This window comes from Theobroma cacao, chromosome 9 (genome assembly GCF_000208745.1).
Source record: "Theobroma cacao cultivar B97-61/B2 chromosome 9, Criollo_cocoa_genome_V2, whole genome shotgun sequence".
Taxonomy (NCBI): Eukaryota; Viridiplantae; Streptophyta; class Magnoliopsida; order Malvales; family Malvaceae; genus Theobroma; species Theobroma cacao.
The window spans coordinates 28,635,428-28,648,094 of NC_030858.1; the positions used below are offsets into that span (position 1 = coordinate 28,635,428).

The window sequence follows — 12,667 nt, forward strand, 5'->3', positions numbered from 1 at the left end:
CTTAAAAGAAATGTGTCATGACCCGAAACTCCCCTCGAGCCCGTGACAACCACCGCGGTGCCTCGATGGGCACTCATCTCTCGAAATACCAACCGAAATCCTACAAGGCTTAATATCAGTTTCTCATTTCCCCTAGTCAGTAACCGTTGCCAAATATTATGTTCTAAATGATTTTGAGCTATTTCAATTTAAAATAGATAAAATGAAAGTTTTTGTCTCACAGGGGCATTTTGGTCATTTTTCACTAAAAACTTTGAAACCAGTTAAAAATGTAGTAAGCAAGTACCAATCACATAATTTACAATCAGAAATAAGTTTAAGCATCTAAAAACTTTATTTAAAATAAAATTATAATTATTTGAATATAATGAGAAGATAAAACAAAATGTTCAATAAAATATTTTATTTTCTTATAAACAGTAATTTTAGAGTTATACATAAATACTTTTTGTAACGTAAAGCAAAATAAATTCATTCATACTGTAATGCAATAAACTAGAGTATTTTAATTAATTTAAATTTACAATATCAAGTGGGCCCACAATAACCAGAATTAAAGAAAATGTGAACTTACAGTTTGGAAGACGCAATCTAATGAAAATCTCCGATGGAACCAGCTATCTACAGCTTACTCTGAGCCTGAAATGGGCGAAAAGGAGGGTGGTGAGATTATAAAATCCCAGTGAGTAAACAAACATCATTTAAATCAGCTAAAGTCGAGTAAAATGAGACAATTAAAATATCCCATCATATTTCGTATTTCACCATTTTGAAAATTCATCCCAACCCATGCAAACGGTTGTATTTCATTTAATTTCTCCTTAAGGATTATGACTTTCATAAACATTTGGCTCATGCCATCAAATAGTACTCGATGACACCTTGATCAGAGGCGTACATTCGAGCCCGTCAAGGCTGTTAAAAATTCACATTTCGCATAAAACACATTTTTATTTCGTTTTGAAAACACAACCGTTCTTTGGCGTTAGCGGAGTTCATCATCATGAGGTGGTTTGGCGTGACGTGAACTCTATCCATACCTCAGGAGATACCCTACGCGCCCCTCTGATCAAGGTACATATATATATATATCTGGATTCCGTACCTCTCTAATAGATTGGTCCATAGAACCCGCCCACTACAACAAGCTAAACCCACCATACAATAAAATTCAACTGTAGCATGACATGGCAATTATTTTATTCTACAGCCTCTCAAGGCAAATCAATAATTCATGCATTTTCAACACATTTAGCAATTAAACCATTCATGCCAATATTGCCATAAGCCAATCAGTTAAAACCTTAAATTTACAATACATCAAGTGGTCTCCAATTACTCTGTTTTCAAAAACCGTCATTTAATTTTAGAATAATTTATAAAATCATTTCATTTAAACTCATTTTTTTATAAACATAAAGATTTACCATTAAAGCTCATTCTCATAAAATTTCACCAAAACTGAATAAAACATACTTTAGATAATTAAAATGATGGTAAGGTTACTCACCTCACAATAGCGGAATTTCTATGTCGCTATTGATTCGTATACGCATACAATTATTCCTAATTGCCAATCATATACTTTGTTCGACACGCTTCCACCATAACTTTCCTGGCAATAATTTAAATCCACTATATTAATGCATCAATTCCACTTCTCTCTCTCTCATTCTATTATAAATCAACTCACCTAATTTACATCTTCATATATTTTTACTATAATTAATTGCATCTTTTACTCACGTAATTTTTTAGATTATTAACACCGGTAACTTATTTATGGTATTAAGTGTCTATTTCAACCTTTTAAACTACTTAAATTTACTTCATATCACCAACTAACCAATGTATAATTAAATAAAATAAGCTAATCTCCATATAGTCCAATTTCATAATAAGTCATGGAGAAGAGTAAAGAATTTTACCCAATTAAGCTAGGTTGGCCCAAGTCTCCATTTTTTTTTTGGACTTTTCTTTGGTGTTTTTGGACTCTTTTATGATTTCTCCTCAACTTATTTCTATTGGGCCATGCCCATTTTTCTTTCTTGTTGGGCCATGCCCATTTTCCTTTCTTGTTGGGTCATGCCCATTTTCCTTCCTTATTACTTTCTTTTCTTTTCTTTTCTTTTTTTTCTTTCTTTCTTCCACTGTCCAACAGCCCTTGTTGTCTTTCTTTTTCTTTTCTTCACATGCACAAACCGTCCCAATTTCTTCCTTTCTCTCCCTCTCACCACCGGCCACACTTTCTTGCCTTTCATCCTTCAATTTTTCAGCAGCTAGAGCTGCTCATATTGGCTTCAAAATCAGTAGCTAAGCTGCTCTATTTTTTCTCAAAAATTCAGCAGTTAAGCTACACTTTTCCCTCCAAAAATTAGCAGCCAAAACAACAACAATTAACCATTAAAACAGCACCTTACAACCTTCAAATTCTGCTGCAAAAATATACACTTTTTAACCTCCAAAACCAGCAGTAAAGCTGCACTTTTTGGCCTCCAAAATCAACAGAAAAATAGCTCTTTTCAGCCTCCAAAATCAGCCCTTAAATGGCTCTCTTTTCCTTCTTAAATGGTGTCAAAACCGGCCCCTCAACTCAGCTCTCTTTTTCTTTTGTTTTTCTTTCTTTCTCGGCTTTCTCTTTGTTTTTTTTTTGTTTTTCTGTCTCTCGGCTCTATCTTTGTTCTTCTTCATTTAACTCATTCAATTATATATATATATATATATATATATATATATATATATATATATATATATATATATTTTATGCCTTCATGAATCTTCCACATTGTTCCACATGATCGGCCCCTCCAATAATTTTTTTAATTTTTTTTCTTCTTTCACCTTTTTGCTCCACATGGTCGACCCCCTCCAATTAACCAAGTAAATAGTCTTTGACTCTTTTATTGACCACATGGGTGGCTACCCATGTTGGTTTTTTAATATATATATATATATATATATATATTTATATACTATTATTACTTTACTATATGTTCATTTTATTTCTCTCATTAATTCCACTACATATCCTTTAATCTTTATATTTCAATTTCGATCCTTTCTTATGCGTCTTAAAATTTCAATTTTCATCTAACTTTCTTTCTCGGTGCGTGTACCACCGAAATATAAAAATTGCACCTCAACACGGTATTTTCATAATATTTAAATATTTACTTATCCGCATTGGTTTGACTTAACAAAACACTCGTATTTCACTTTTGTCACTTATTTCTACAAAAATTCACTTGTATTTCTTCTCCCTCACTTGGATCAATCATATGATCCTTCTTCATGACTGATTTTGATATTTGGTTAAATATTAATATTTTAATATTATTTTATTAATAAAATATTATTTTATTTTAAAAATTTTATCTTGTCTCCTTAGTACCTAAAATACCTTATTATGCCTCAATTGACTTCCGAATCACCCTTTTATCTTACAAATTCTCCTCCGATTAATATTATTTTTTTATTATTATTTTCTCGCGTGCGGATCATTTTATCCTAAACTACTCATTTCGTCTTTCATCACATTTAAACATTATAATTAGCCTCAATTAGCATCCGATAAGCTTTATTTATCACCATATCAAAGTATTGGGTATTTCAAAATGGTTAGGACCATGCTATGTGAGAATAACCTACCAAAATATTTTTGGGCTGAGGTAGTGAACACAACAGCTTATACACTTAATAGAGTCTCAATAAGACCCATGATATCTAAGACACCATATGAACTTTACAAGGGTAGCAAAAACATTTCTCACCTTAGGAGTTTTGGTTGTAAATGTTTTGTGTTGAACAATGAAAAACAACCCTTAGGAAAGTTTGATGCAAAAAGTGATGAGGTAATATTTTTAAGATATGCATTAAACTCAAAGGCTTATAGGATTTTTAATAAAAGGACTTTAACCGTTGAAGAATCTATCCATGTAGTTTTTGATGAGTCAAATGTCTTACAAAAAGAAATACATGCTAACAATGAAGATGTAGAAATCCTAAAAAAACAAATGGAAGAAATGAGCTTAGAGAACAATAAGAACAATGAAGGAAGCTCACCTCGAAGAGAAAATGAAACTCCACTTCTAGAAAATTTGTAAAGAACAGAATATCAGCATAGTGATCTTCCAAGAAGTTGGAGATTTGTAAGAGACCATCCACAAGAACAAATCATAGGTGGCATTTCTCAAGGTGTCAAAACTAGAAGAACAACTAGGGAGACGTGTGAATTTTCAGCCTTCATATCTCAAATTGAGCCTAAAAGTCTTGAAGAAGCTGAAAAAGAAGAAAGTTGGATAATGGCCATGTAAGAGGAACTTGACCAATTCAAAAGAAATCGATATGGTCATTAGTACCTAGACCTTCAAATCACCCTATTGTTGGCACTAAATGGGTGTTTAGAAATAAGGTAGATGAGTAAGGAAATGTAGTTAGAAATAAAGTTAGGTTAGTAGCACAAGGTTACAATTAAGAGGAAGGAATAGACTATGATGAAACCTTTGCACCCGTTGCTAGGATTGAAGCCATAAGGTTATTTCTAGCTTTTGCATGCTTCATGAATTTCAAATTGTACCAAATGGATGTAAAAAGTGCATTTTTAAATGGATTCATTCAAGAGGAAGTATATGTTGAACAACCATCAGGTTTTGAAGATTTTGAAAAACCTGACCATGTTTTCAAACTCTATAAAGCCGTGTATGGATTGAAACAAGCTCCTAGAGCTTGGTATAAAAGGCTTTCAAAATTTCTAGTTGTAAAAGGTTATGTTAGAGGCAGCATTGATACTACATTGTTCATTAAAAGATACTTAAATGATTTAATTGTTGTACAAATATATGTGAATGACATTGTATTTGGTGCAACTAATGAGGCTTTATGCAAGAACTTTGCGAAAGAAATGTAGGGTGAATTTGAGATGAGCATGATGGGAAAGTTGAAGTACTTTCTTGGTATTCAAATTAAGCAAAGTAAGGAAGGAATCTTCATCAACCAAGAAAGATACACTCAAGATATGCTCAAAAGTTTGATATGCTAAAGCTTAAACCAATCTCCACACCAATGAGTCCATCCACCAGACTTGATCTAGATGAAAAAGGAAAGAATGTAGATCAAAAGCTCTATAGAGGTATGATCGGTTCACTACTCTACTTAACAGAAAGTAAACCAGATATTCAGTTTAGTGTGTGTTTGTGTGCTAGATTTCTATCACAGCCTAAATAATCACACTTAACAACTGTTAAGAGAATTTTTAGATACCTTTTAGAAACTCAAACTTTAGGATTATGGTATTCTAGAGAATCATCACTTGATCTTGTAGGCTATTCAGATGAAGACTTTGCAGGAAGCAAAACTGATAGAAAAAGTACTAGTGGAACATGCCAATTTCTAGGAAGTATGCTAGTATCCTGGTCAAGTAAGAAACAAAACTCTGTAGCACTTTCTACAACTGAAGCAGAGTATATTTCTCTAGGTAGTTGTTGTGTTCAGATTTTGTGGATCAAACAACAACTAAGAGATTTTGGAATTACAGTCCATAATGTACCATTCTTCTGTGATAACACAAGTGCAATCAATATATCTAAAAATTCTGTGCAGCATTCTAGGACTAAACACATTGAGATTAGGCACCATTTTGTTAAAGACCAAGTAGTAAAGGGTGATATTAAGATTGAATTTGTGAATACTTTGCATCAATTAGCAGATATTTTTACCAAACCTCTAAATGAAGATAGATTTTATGAAATTATAAGGAATTTAGGAATGATTAGTCTGCAGGAGCTGTGAGAAAATTTTTGGTTCATACACAGAAAACAGAATGCATTTAGTTGACTAAGGTGAATCTTAGTCAACTAAGAGTGTTCTGTCAGCTTAAATAATAAGACTTAGTCAATTAATTGAAGAGGGAATAAAATAATGAAAAGAATGTGTTTACCGAGTAATAAAGAAAGAAGAAAAACTGCCTAAGTAAATAACCAAAATTTATAGGGAATTTTTTAAATTTTAAGCAAATGAAATGAGGCAAAATTTAAGGGGGAGGCAGATAGTTTTCTAAGAGGAAATAAAACTACTAACAATTTCTCTCTCCCTTGAAAATCGATCATTTGAAAGTTGAAACTCATTTCCTCTATATTAGAAGTTGGCGAGCTCAAGAGCATTGAAAGACAAAGAAGACTTAGTCGACTAAGAACTAAGTTAGTCGATTAAGAGCTTACTGTCAGAAATTTGTATTTCAAGATAGAAACAACTTAATCAACTAAAAAGGAAGTTAGTCGACTAAATGCTCACTGCCAGAAACTGAGGTCAAAAGACAAAAATGACTTAGTCTACTAAGAGCGCAGTTAGTCAACTAAGATCATTCTGTCAAAAATTTTGAATTGAGCACTAGAAGACAAAATAACGGCTAGAAATAGCTAGTTTCTATCTCCAACGGCCATAATTGATTTTGCAAATATTTAAAGCCTCTCCAACAGTCAAAAACAAGATAGAGAAGCCATCTATAGTGATTTTGAGCTTAAAATACCAAAAACCTTCTTTTTACACTTGTATTTCACTCCCATCCTTTGAAAAAGTGTTTGAGCTTAGCTTTGTATATCTTAGATCAGCTAGGTGATCAATTGTACTTCATCTTTTCTTCATTTCTTGATTACTTAGAGTGTGCAAGGCACTCTAAAGGATTTATTCAAGCTTGGATTGCTTGATTGAGTGTATAGGTTCTAACTTAGCCTTGAAAAGTTAGTTTTTGGGTTTTGGTTGATCCCATGAAAAACCATTGTTGTAGGTTGTGGTTGAGCCCGTGGAAAACCATTGTGAAAGGTTGTGGTTAAGCTTTTGAAAAATCACTTTGAGTTTTGGTTGATCCCGGTAAAAACCATTGTGAAAGGTTTTGGCTAAGCTTGGTAAAAGCCATTGTAAAGCTTGGTGAAAGCTTGTGAATTTCATCGGTTCTTAGTGGAATTATTTGGAAAATCCTTGTTGGATAATCAAGGTAGTGGATTTAGGTCTTGGACCTAACCACTCTAAATCCCTGCGCATTGTTTACTCTATTTTTATTTTCCTTGTTCTGTAAATTAGTTCATCATCTTGTCAAGAGCCGAATTGTGCTATTCACCCCCCTCTAGTACATATAATTGGGACCAACACTTACCATCAACAAGTTCCACTGCACCATGTGGAAACACTTTCGACACAAGAAACGGTCCTGACCACCTTGACTTTAGCTTTCAAGGCTACGATGCTAGGTCCTTAAGTTTCGCGTTGTGAAGACTGCTGCAGTGCTCCGATTTCGACAAGGATTTTTACCTTGACTCAATTAGAATTGGGCAAAGTGATAGAGATCAAAGTTGTAAACCATCCTCTTAGCTTTCCAGTGGTCCAAGGATTTAATTGATCAAACTTTTGTAGTGTTAGTTATCCCAAAATAACGCAACATGTTCAATAAAGATCTACATTTAGCCATCCTTGCACGGTTCACTCTCATAAAGCTTTATGCACTTGAGAACCTTCAAAGCAAAGACTAAATTAGTGATGGCTCAAATTAGGAATTTTAACATGCAAAATGAGCTAAAATTACTTGAATTAAAGTAGTTCAGCTTGCATTAAACTTAATAACGAAAATACATAAAAACTACTTAAAATCAACTTGAAAACACAAGGACTTAGATATTTTTAGCAATCAAAATGTGACAAAATAACTCTACATAATAGAGTTATTAGTGTAATCCGTGATTATGAAGGTGATAAAGCGCCAGGCTCTGATGGTTTTAATTTCAACTTTTCTTCAAGTCACAATGGTCTACAATGAAAGGTAATTTAATGAAATTCGTTGCTAATTTTTATCATAAAGGTAGATTAAGCCATGAGAGTTTCATAACTCTAATTCCAAAAGAGAAAAATTCGAGTATAGTTAAAGAGTATAGGCCAATGTAGTGGGCAGTGTGTATAAAATCATTACTAAAATGTTAGCTAATCGCTTGAAAAAAATTATTGGCACTATAATTGGACCTCATTAATTTGCATTTGTACAGGAAGATAGATATTAGATTGTGCTTTAATCGCAAATGAGATGGTAGACTCAACAAGAAAAAAATAAAAAAAGAGTTAATGCTGAAGTTGATTTTGAGAAAGCATATGATAGTGTGAATTGGGTTTTTTGGACTTCTCCATGAAGAAAATGGGATTTGGTAGAAATTGTTCGAGGTGGATTATGAATGCATTTCAACTAGGGTTGTCAACGGGTAGGGTACCCGTTAATTTCGAGGTAATCGAACCCTAACCCTATAAAATATCAAATACTCAAACCCTATTAACTACCCAGATAATTTTAAAAATTATTACCCTAACCCTAACCCTAATACATTCCTACTATCCTATAATTACCCTAACCCGTTTAAAAACCCGATTAAATAAAAAAATTATTAAAATGTTCTTCATGGGTATCCAATTACCCCGAACCCGTATCCATAGATAATAATGTTTCCTCTACATATTTCATATAATTAACTACAAATTAAATTAATAAATAATAAAATTTAAATTTAAATTTAAATAATCAAAAACTATAAAGTGTGTTTATAAATGAACATAATATATAATATAAATCAATATTATTTTATTGTTTAGTAATTATTAACTTATATAATAGTAATTATATTCTTTATAAATGAACATAATATATAATATAAAGTGTATGTATTAAAAGACATTACAAGTTATATACTATAAAGTGTGTATATATATATTATAATTAATAATTTTATAAGTTATAATTTTTATAATGTTAACACAAAATAAAAGGCAAATATATTTATATTTAAAGTATATATATATATATATTAAAAGTATTTTAGTGTATATATATAATAGTAATTATATTCCTTATAAAAGAACCCAATACATATAAAGAATAGATATTAAAAAGCATTACAAGTTAATTAATAAGCATAGTTTCATTAATTAATTTAATTAATTATATGGATTTGTCCTTAATTACATGAAATTAAAAAAATAGCTAATTTTCAAAACTATTCTAATATCTCAACTTCTTTTTAGATAATTAAGTTTATATAAACAAAAGTATTTATATTATAATTAATAATTTTATAAGTTATAATTTTTGTAATGTTAACACAAAATAGAAAGCAAATATGTTTATATTTAAAGTGTATTTATATATACACACACACGAAAAGTATTTTACTATATATATAATAGTAATTATATTCTTTATAAATGAACACAATATATATAAAGTAAATATATTAAAAGACATTACAAGGTAATTAATAATCATAATTTTATGAATTAATTTAATTAATTATATGAGTTTGTCCTTAATTACATGAAATTAAAAAAAAATAACTAGGTCTGAAAACTATTCTAATCTCACAACTTCTTTTAAGGTTTATTTATTATAAGTTTTTAGAAAAAAAGTGTATATATTATAATTAATAATTTTACAAGTTATAGTTTTTGTAATGTTAATATAAAATAAAAAGTAAATATATTTATATTTAAAGTATATATATGCTAAAAGTATTAGTATATATATAATATAGTAATTATATTTCTTATAAATGAACCCAATTTATATAATGCATATATTAAAAAACATTCCAAGTTAATTAATAATCATAGTTTAATGAATAAGTTTAATTAACTATATGGGTTTGTCTTTCATTACATAAAATTAAAAAAAATAGTTAGTTTCCAAAGTTATTATAATCTCAAAGACTATCTTTAAGTATATGTATTATAAGTTATAATTTTTATGATGTTAACACAAAATAAAAAGTAAATATACTTATATTTAAAGTATATATATAATAGTAATTATATTCTTTTATAATATGATATGATATTCATATTATTTAAACAAAATTAATAATCTAATAATTTTTAATTTAAATATATTAATGTCACCACATTAATAATTTAAGTAACCATACTTTTTAATATATTTGTCAGCTTGTAATAAATATATTAATGTTGATTATTTTTAATTGAATCATTTAAATAACAATAAAATATATATAAACGGGTATTGGGCTTGGGTTCAAGGTGGGTACCGCATAACTTGAATATTAACATAATCAGGTTCGAGTAGTGGGTATCCAAGGGGTAGTATCCGAATCCGATATGGGTAGTAAAATCATTACCTGAACCCATCTTAAATCCAATTATAGGGTACTCTAACCCTGCATAACTTGATCGGGTACCCATGGGTACCTTCTAATAGGGTACCCATTGCCATCCCTAATTTCAGCTGCCTCTTTATTAGTTCTTGTTAATAGGTCTCCTACCAAACCCATAAAAATGCAAAGAGGGCTTAGACAGAGGTGTCCATTATCTCCATTTTCATTTAATATTGTAGTAGAGATATTTAGTTGTTTGATGGTAAAAGCCAATGAGGTTTATTTATGTGAATGCATTTTGTTTGGTGAACGAGGTATGACTTTGAATCATTTACAATATGCTAATCTAAAGTATAATGAATCCTACCTACACATGTCTCCTACACCTAACATCTGTCTTCGGTATTTTAATATGTTTGGAGGTTACTTTCGACTTTTCAGTTTTTTTCCTCTTTTCTTCCCCACCTCGTCCCTTCCACTTATTGAAAAATCAAACCATAAAATACCATTACTAGAAAAGCCAAGCACCGCTTGGTTTCAACTTCTCTCTAATCGAGAACAAAGAGATAACAAATAAAAGCAGCGAAGTTTCCAGGAATGTTCATGCGCAAACTAGACAAGCGGTGGCCTTAAAGCAGCTGAAGGCACATTTAGCTATGTTGGCGTCTGGGTAGCTCTGGTTCGTGGCACTCATTACATTCTTCATTACCTGTCTCAAAAGCCTTATCCCCAACTCCAATTTGAGGTTGAAAGAAGGCATTTGGAGGCTGGAAAATGAATACTAAGGTAAATTTAAAGCTTTTTACTAATTGATTTTCAAATTGAACCGTTTATTCATGAGAAATTTAATGTTTTAGCTTAGTGGCTGGTGGTGCTTGAATGTGGCTGGGGATTTGAGATTTGAAAGAGCCAAACTAACATCTAAGGTAAAGATTTCGCTTAATGTTGAAGAATTTAAAGGATTTTAGCACTATATGTTGATTTACCATAGATTGAGCTATTTTGGTAAAGTTAGAAATAAGTTGAAAGCTAGAATTAGTTATGAAATAAAGAATTGAGGTATGAATATTGATAAGTATATGGTTGTTGAATGTTAGACTACACTGGGAGTATAAATGCTATCCGAACATCCATTCTGTTTCAAAATAGAAAGTCTAATAGTTGACTTTCATTAAAAAGGACATTCCAACTACATCAACTACCATGGATTATTTATACGGCAAGGCAATATATTTTGATATATTGGAACACATCGTGTTCTTAGGTTTATATTTGTGATTCAAGGCTCTATCACTTTCACCAATGCATAGAGTTAAGTTGAAATTGTTTTTAAAAGTACATGCAGGATGGTGACTAAAGCATATGATCTGCCATTTTGATTAGGAAGGTATATGACACCATTGGAAGCAACAAGCTTGAGGATGAGTCATTTTCCAAGTTATTTTTCATTGTAGTTTCTTCCAAGTCTTAGTTTTGTTTGTCCATCAAAAGAAAAATTAGTCTTAGTTTTTTTTACTTTAAAACCTACATGTCTTACAACTGGTGTCTACAGTTTCTTGTGTGTTTAGTAGTTCTTTGATATATTAATCAATGAGTTCATCTTTCAACTTTAACATGAAACAACATCATTACAATTGTATAGCTTGGATTAAATGTCAGTGGTTAAGTATGGTGATGGAATACTCATGACTTATGTAGAATATTGACATTTAGGATTTCAAGTAAAAGAATTTAGTAATTAAATTATTTGATAAATGATCCTGTCTGATACAATAAATACATTCAAAACGAATTTAACTTTATGAAGGAATTATGGTGATTCAGGTGCTGAGATTGTTCTCTATATTTTGATTTTGACTTCTTTCCCTTTTTATCTATGCAGAGTTGATGATTGGTCCATTGAAGAGAATAGCAGCACTCTTTCTTTCCCGTCATAGGAAGAGAGGGATATAACATTGACCGATTAAACTAGATGATCTAGCTGTGAGTAATTTGGTTACTTCATATGACTCAAAAGCTATATCTAGGGCATTACTTCTTCATTTTAAGAAGCACCTCCAGACCAAAATACATTATGTCGTTTTACAAGAATTGCTAAAGTTGAGACTTTGAGTGCCTTTTTCATTATGTCATGTAAAAAGTTTCATGTTACTTCATAATCAAATGGTTTTATCTGCAAAGATCACTTTGTTTTTTTCATAATAAAATATATGATTAAATTATTAACTATTCAAAATAATCTACAAATAAAATAATCTTTTCAAATTATATGTCGATTAATAACTCACGCAACATAGCATGGGTCGATAACTAGTGATATATTATTATTCTGCCCACTAGAGTTAGAATGCTTGATGAATTTGAAAAGAGTTCTACAGTGTTTTCATAAAAGTAACTTAATTGGTGTTGGTATTAATTCGGTAGACATTGATGCTAGGGCAACAGATATTCATTGCCAAGTGGGTGTATTACCATCCACATGTTTGGGGTTGCCTTTAGGAACCAATCAATCATCTTTAAAAATTTGGAAACCT

At 30.8% G+C, this 12,667-nt stretch overlaps 1 long non-coding RNA gene across 1 annotated transcript; it reads left to right on the plus strand.

The window, feature by feature from the left end:
* LOC18589794 lies at nucleotides 10,901-12,284 on the plus strand. Its single transcript, XR_001929333.1, has 3 exons — nucleotides 10,901-10,919; nucleotides 10,991-11,059; nucleotides 12,016-12,284. It is a non-coding gene; the product is annotated as an uncharacterized LOC18589794 (long non-coding RNA).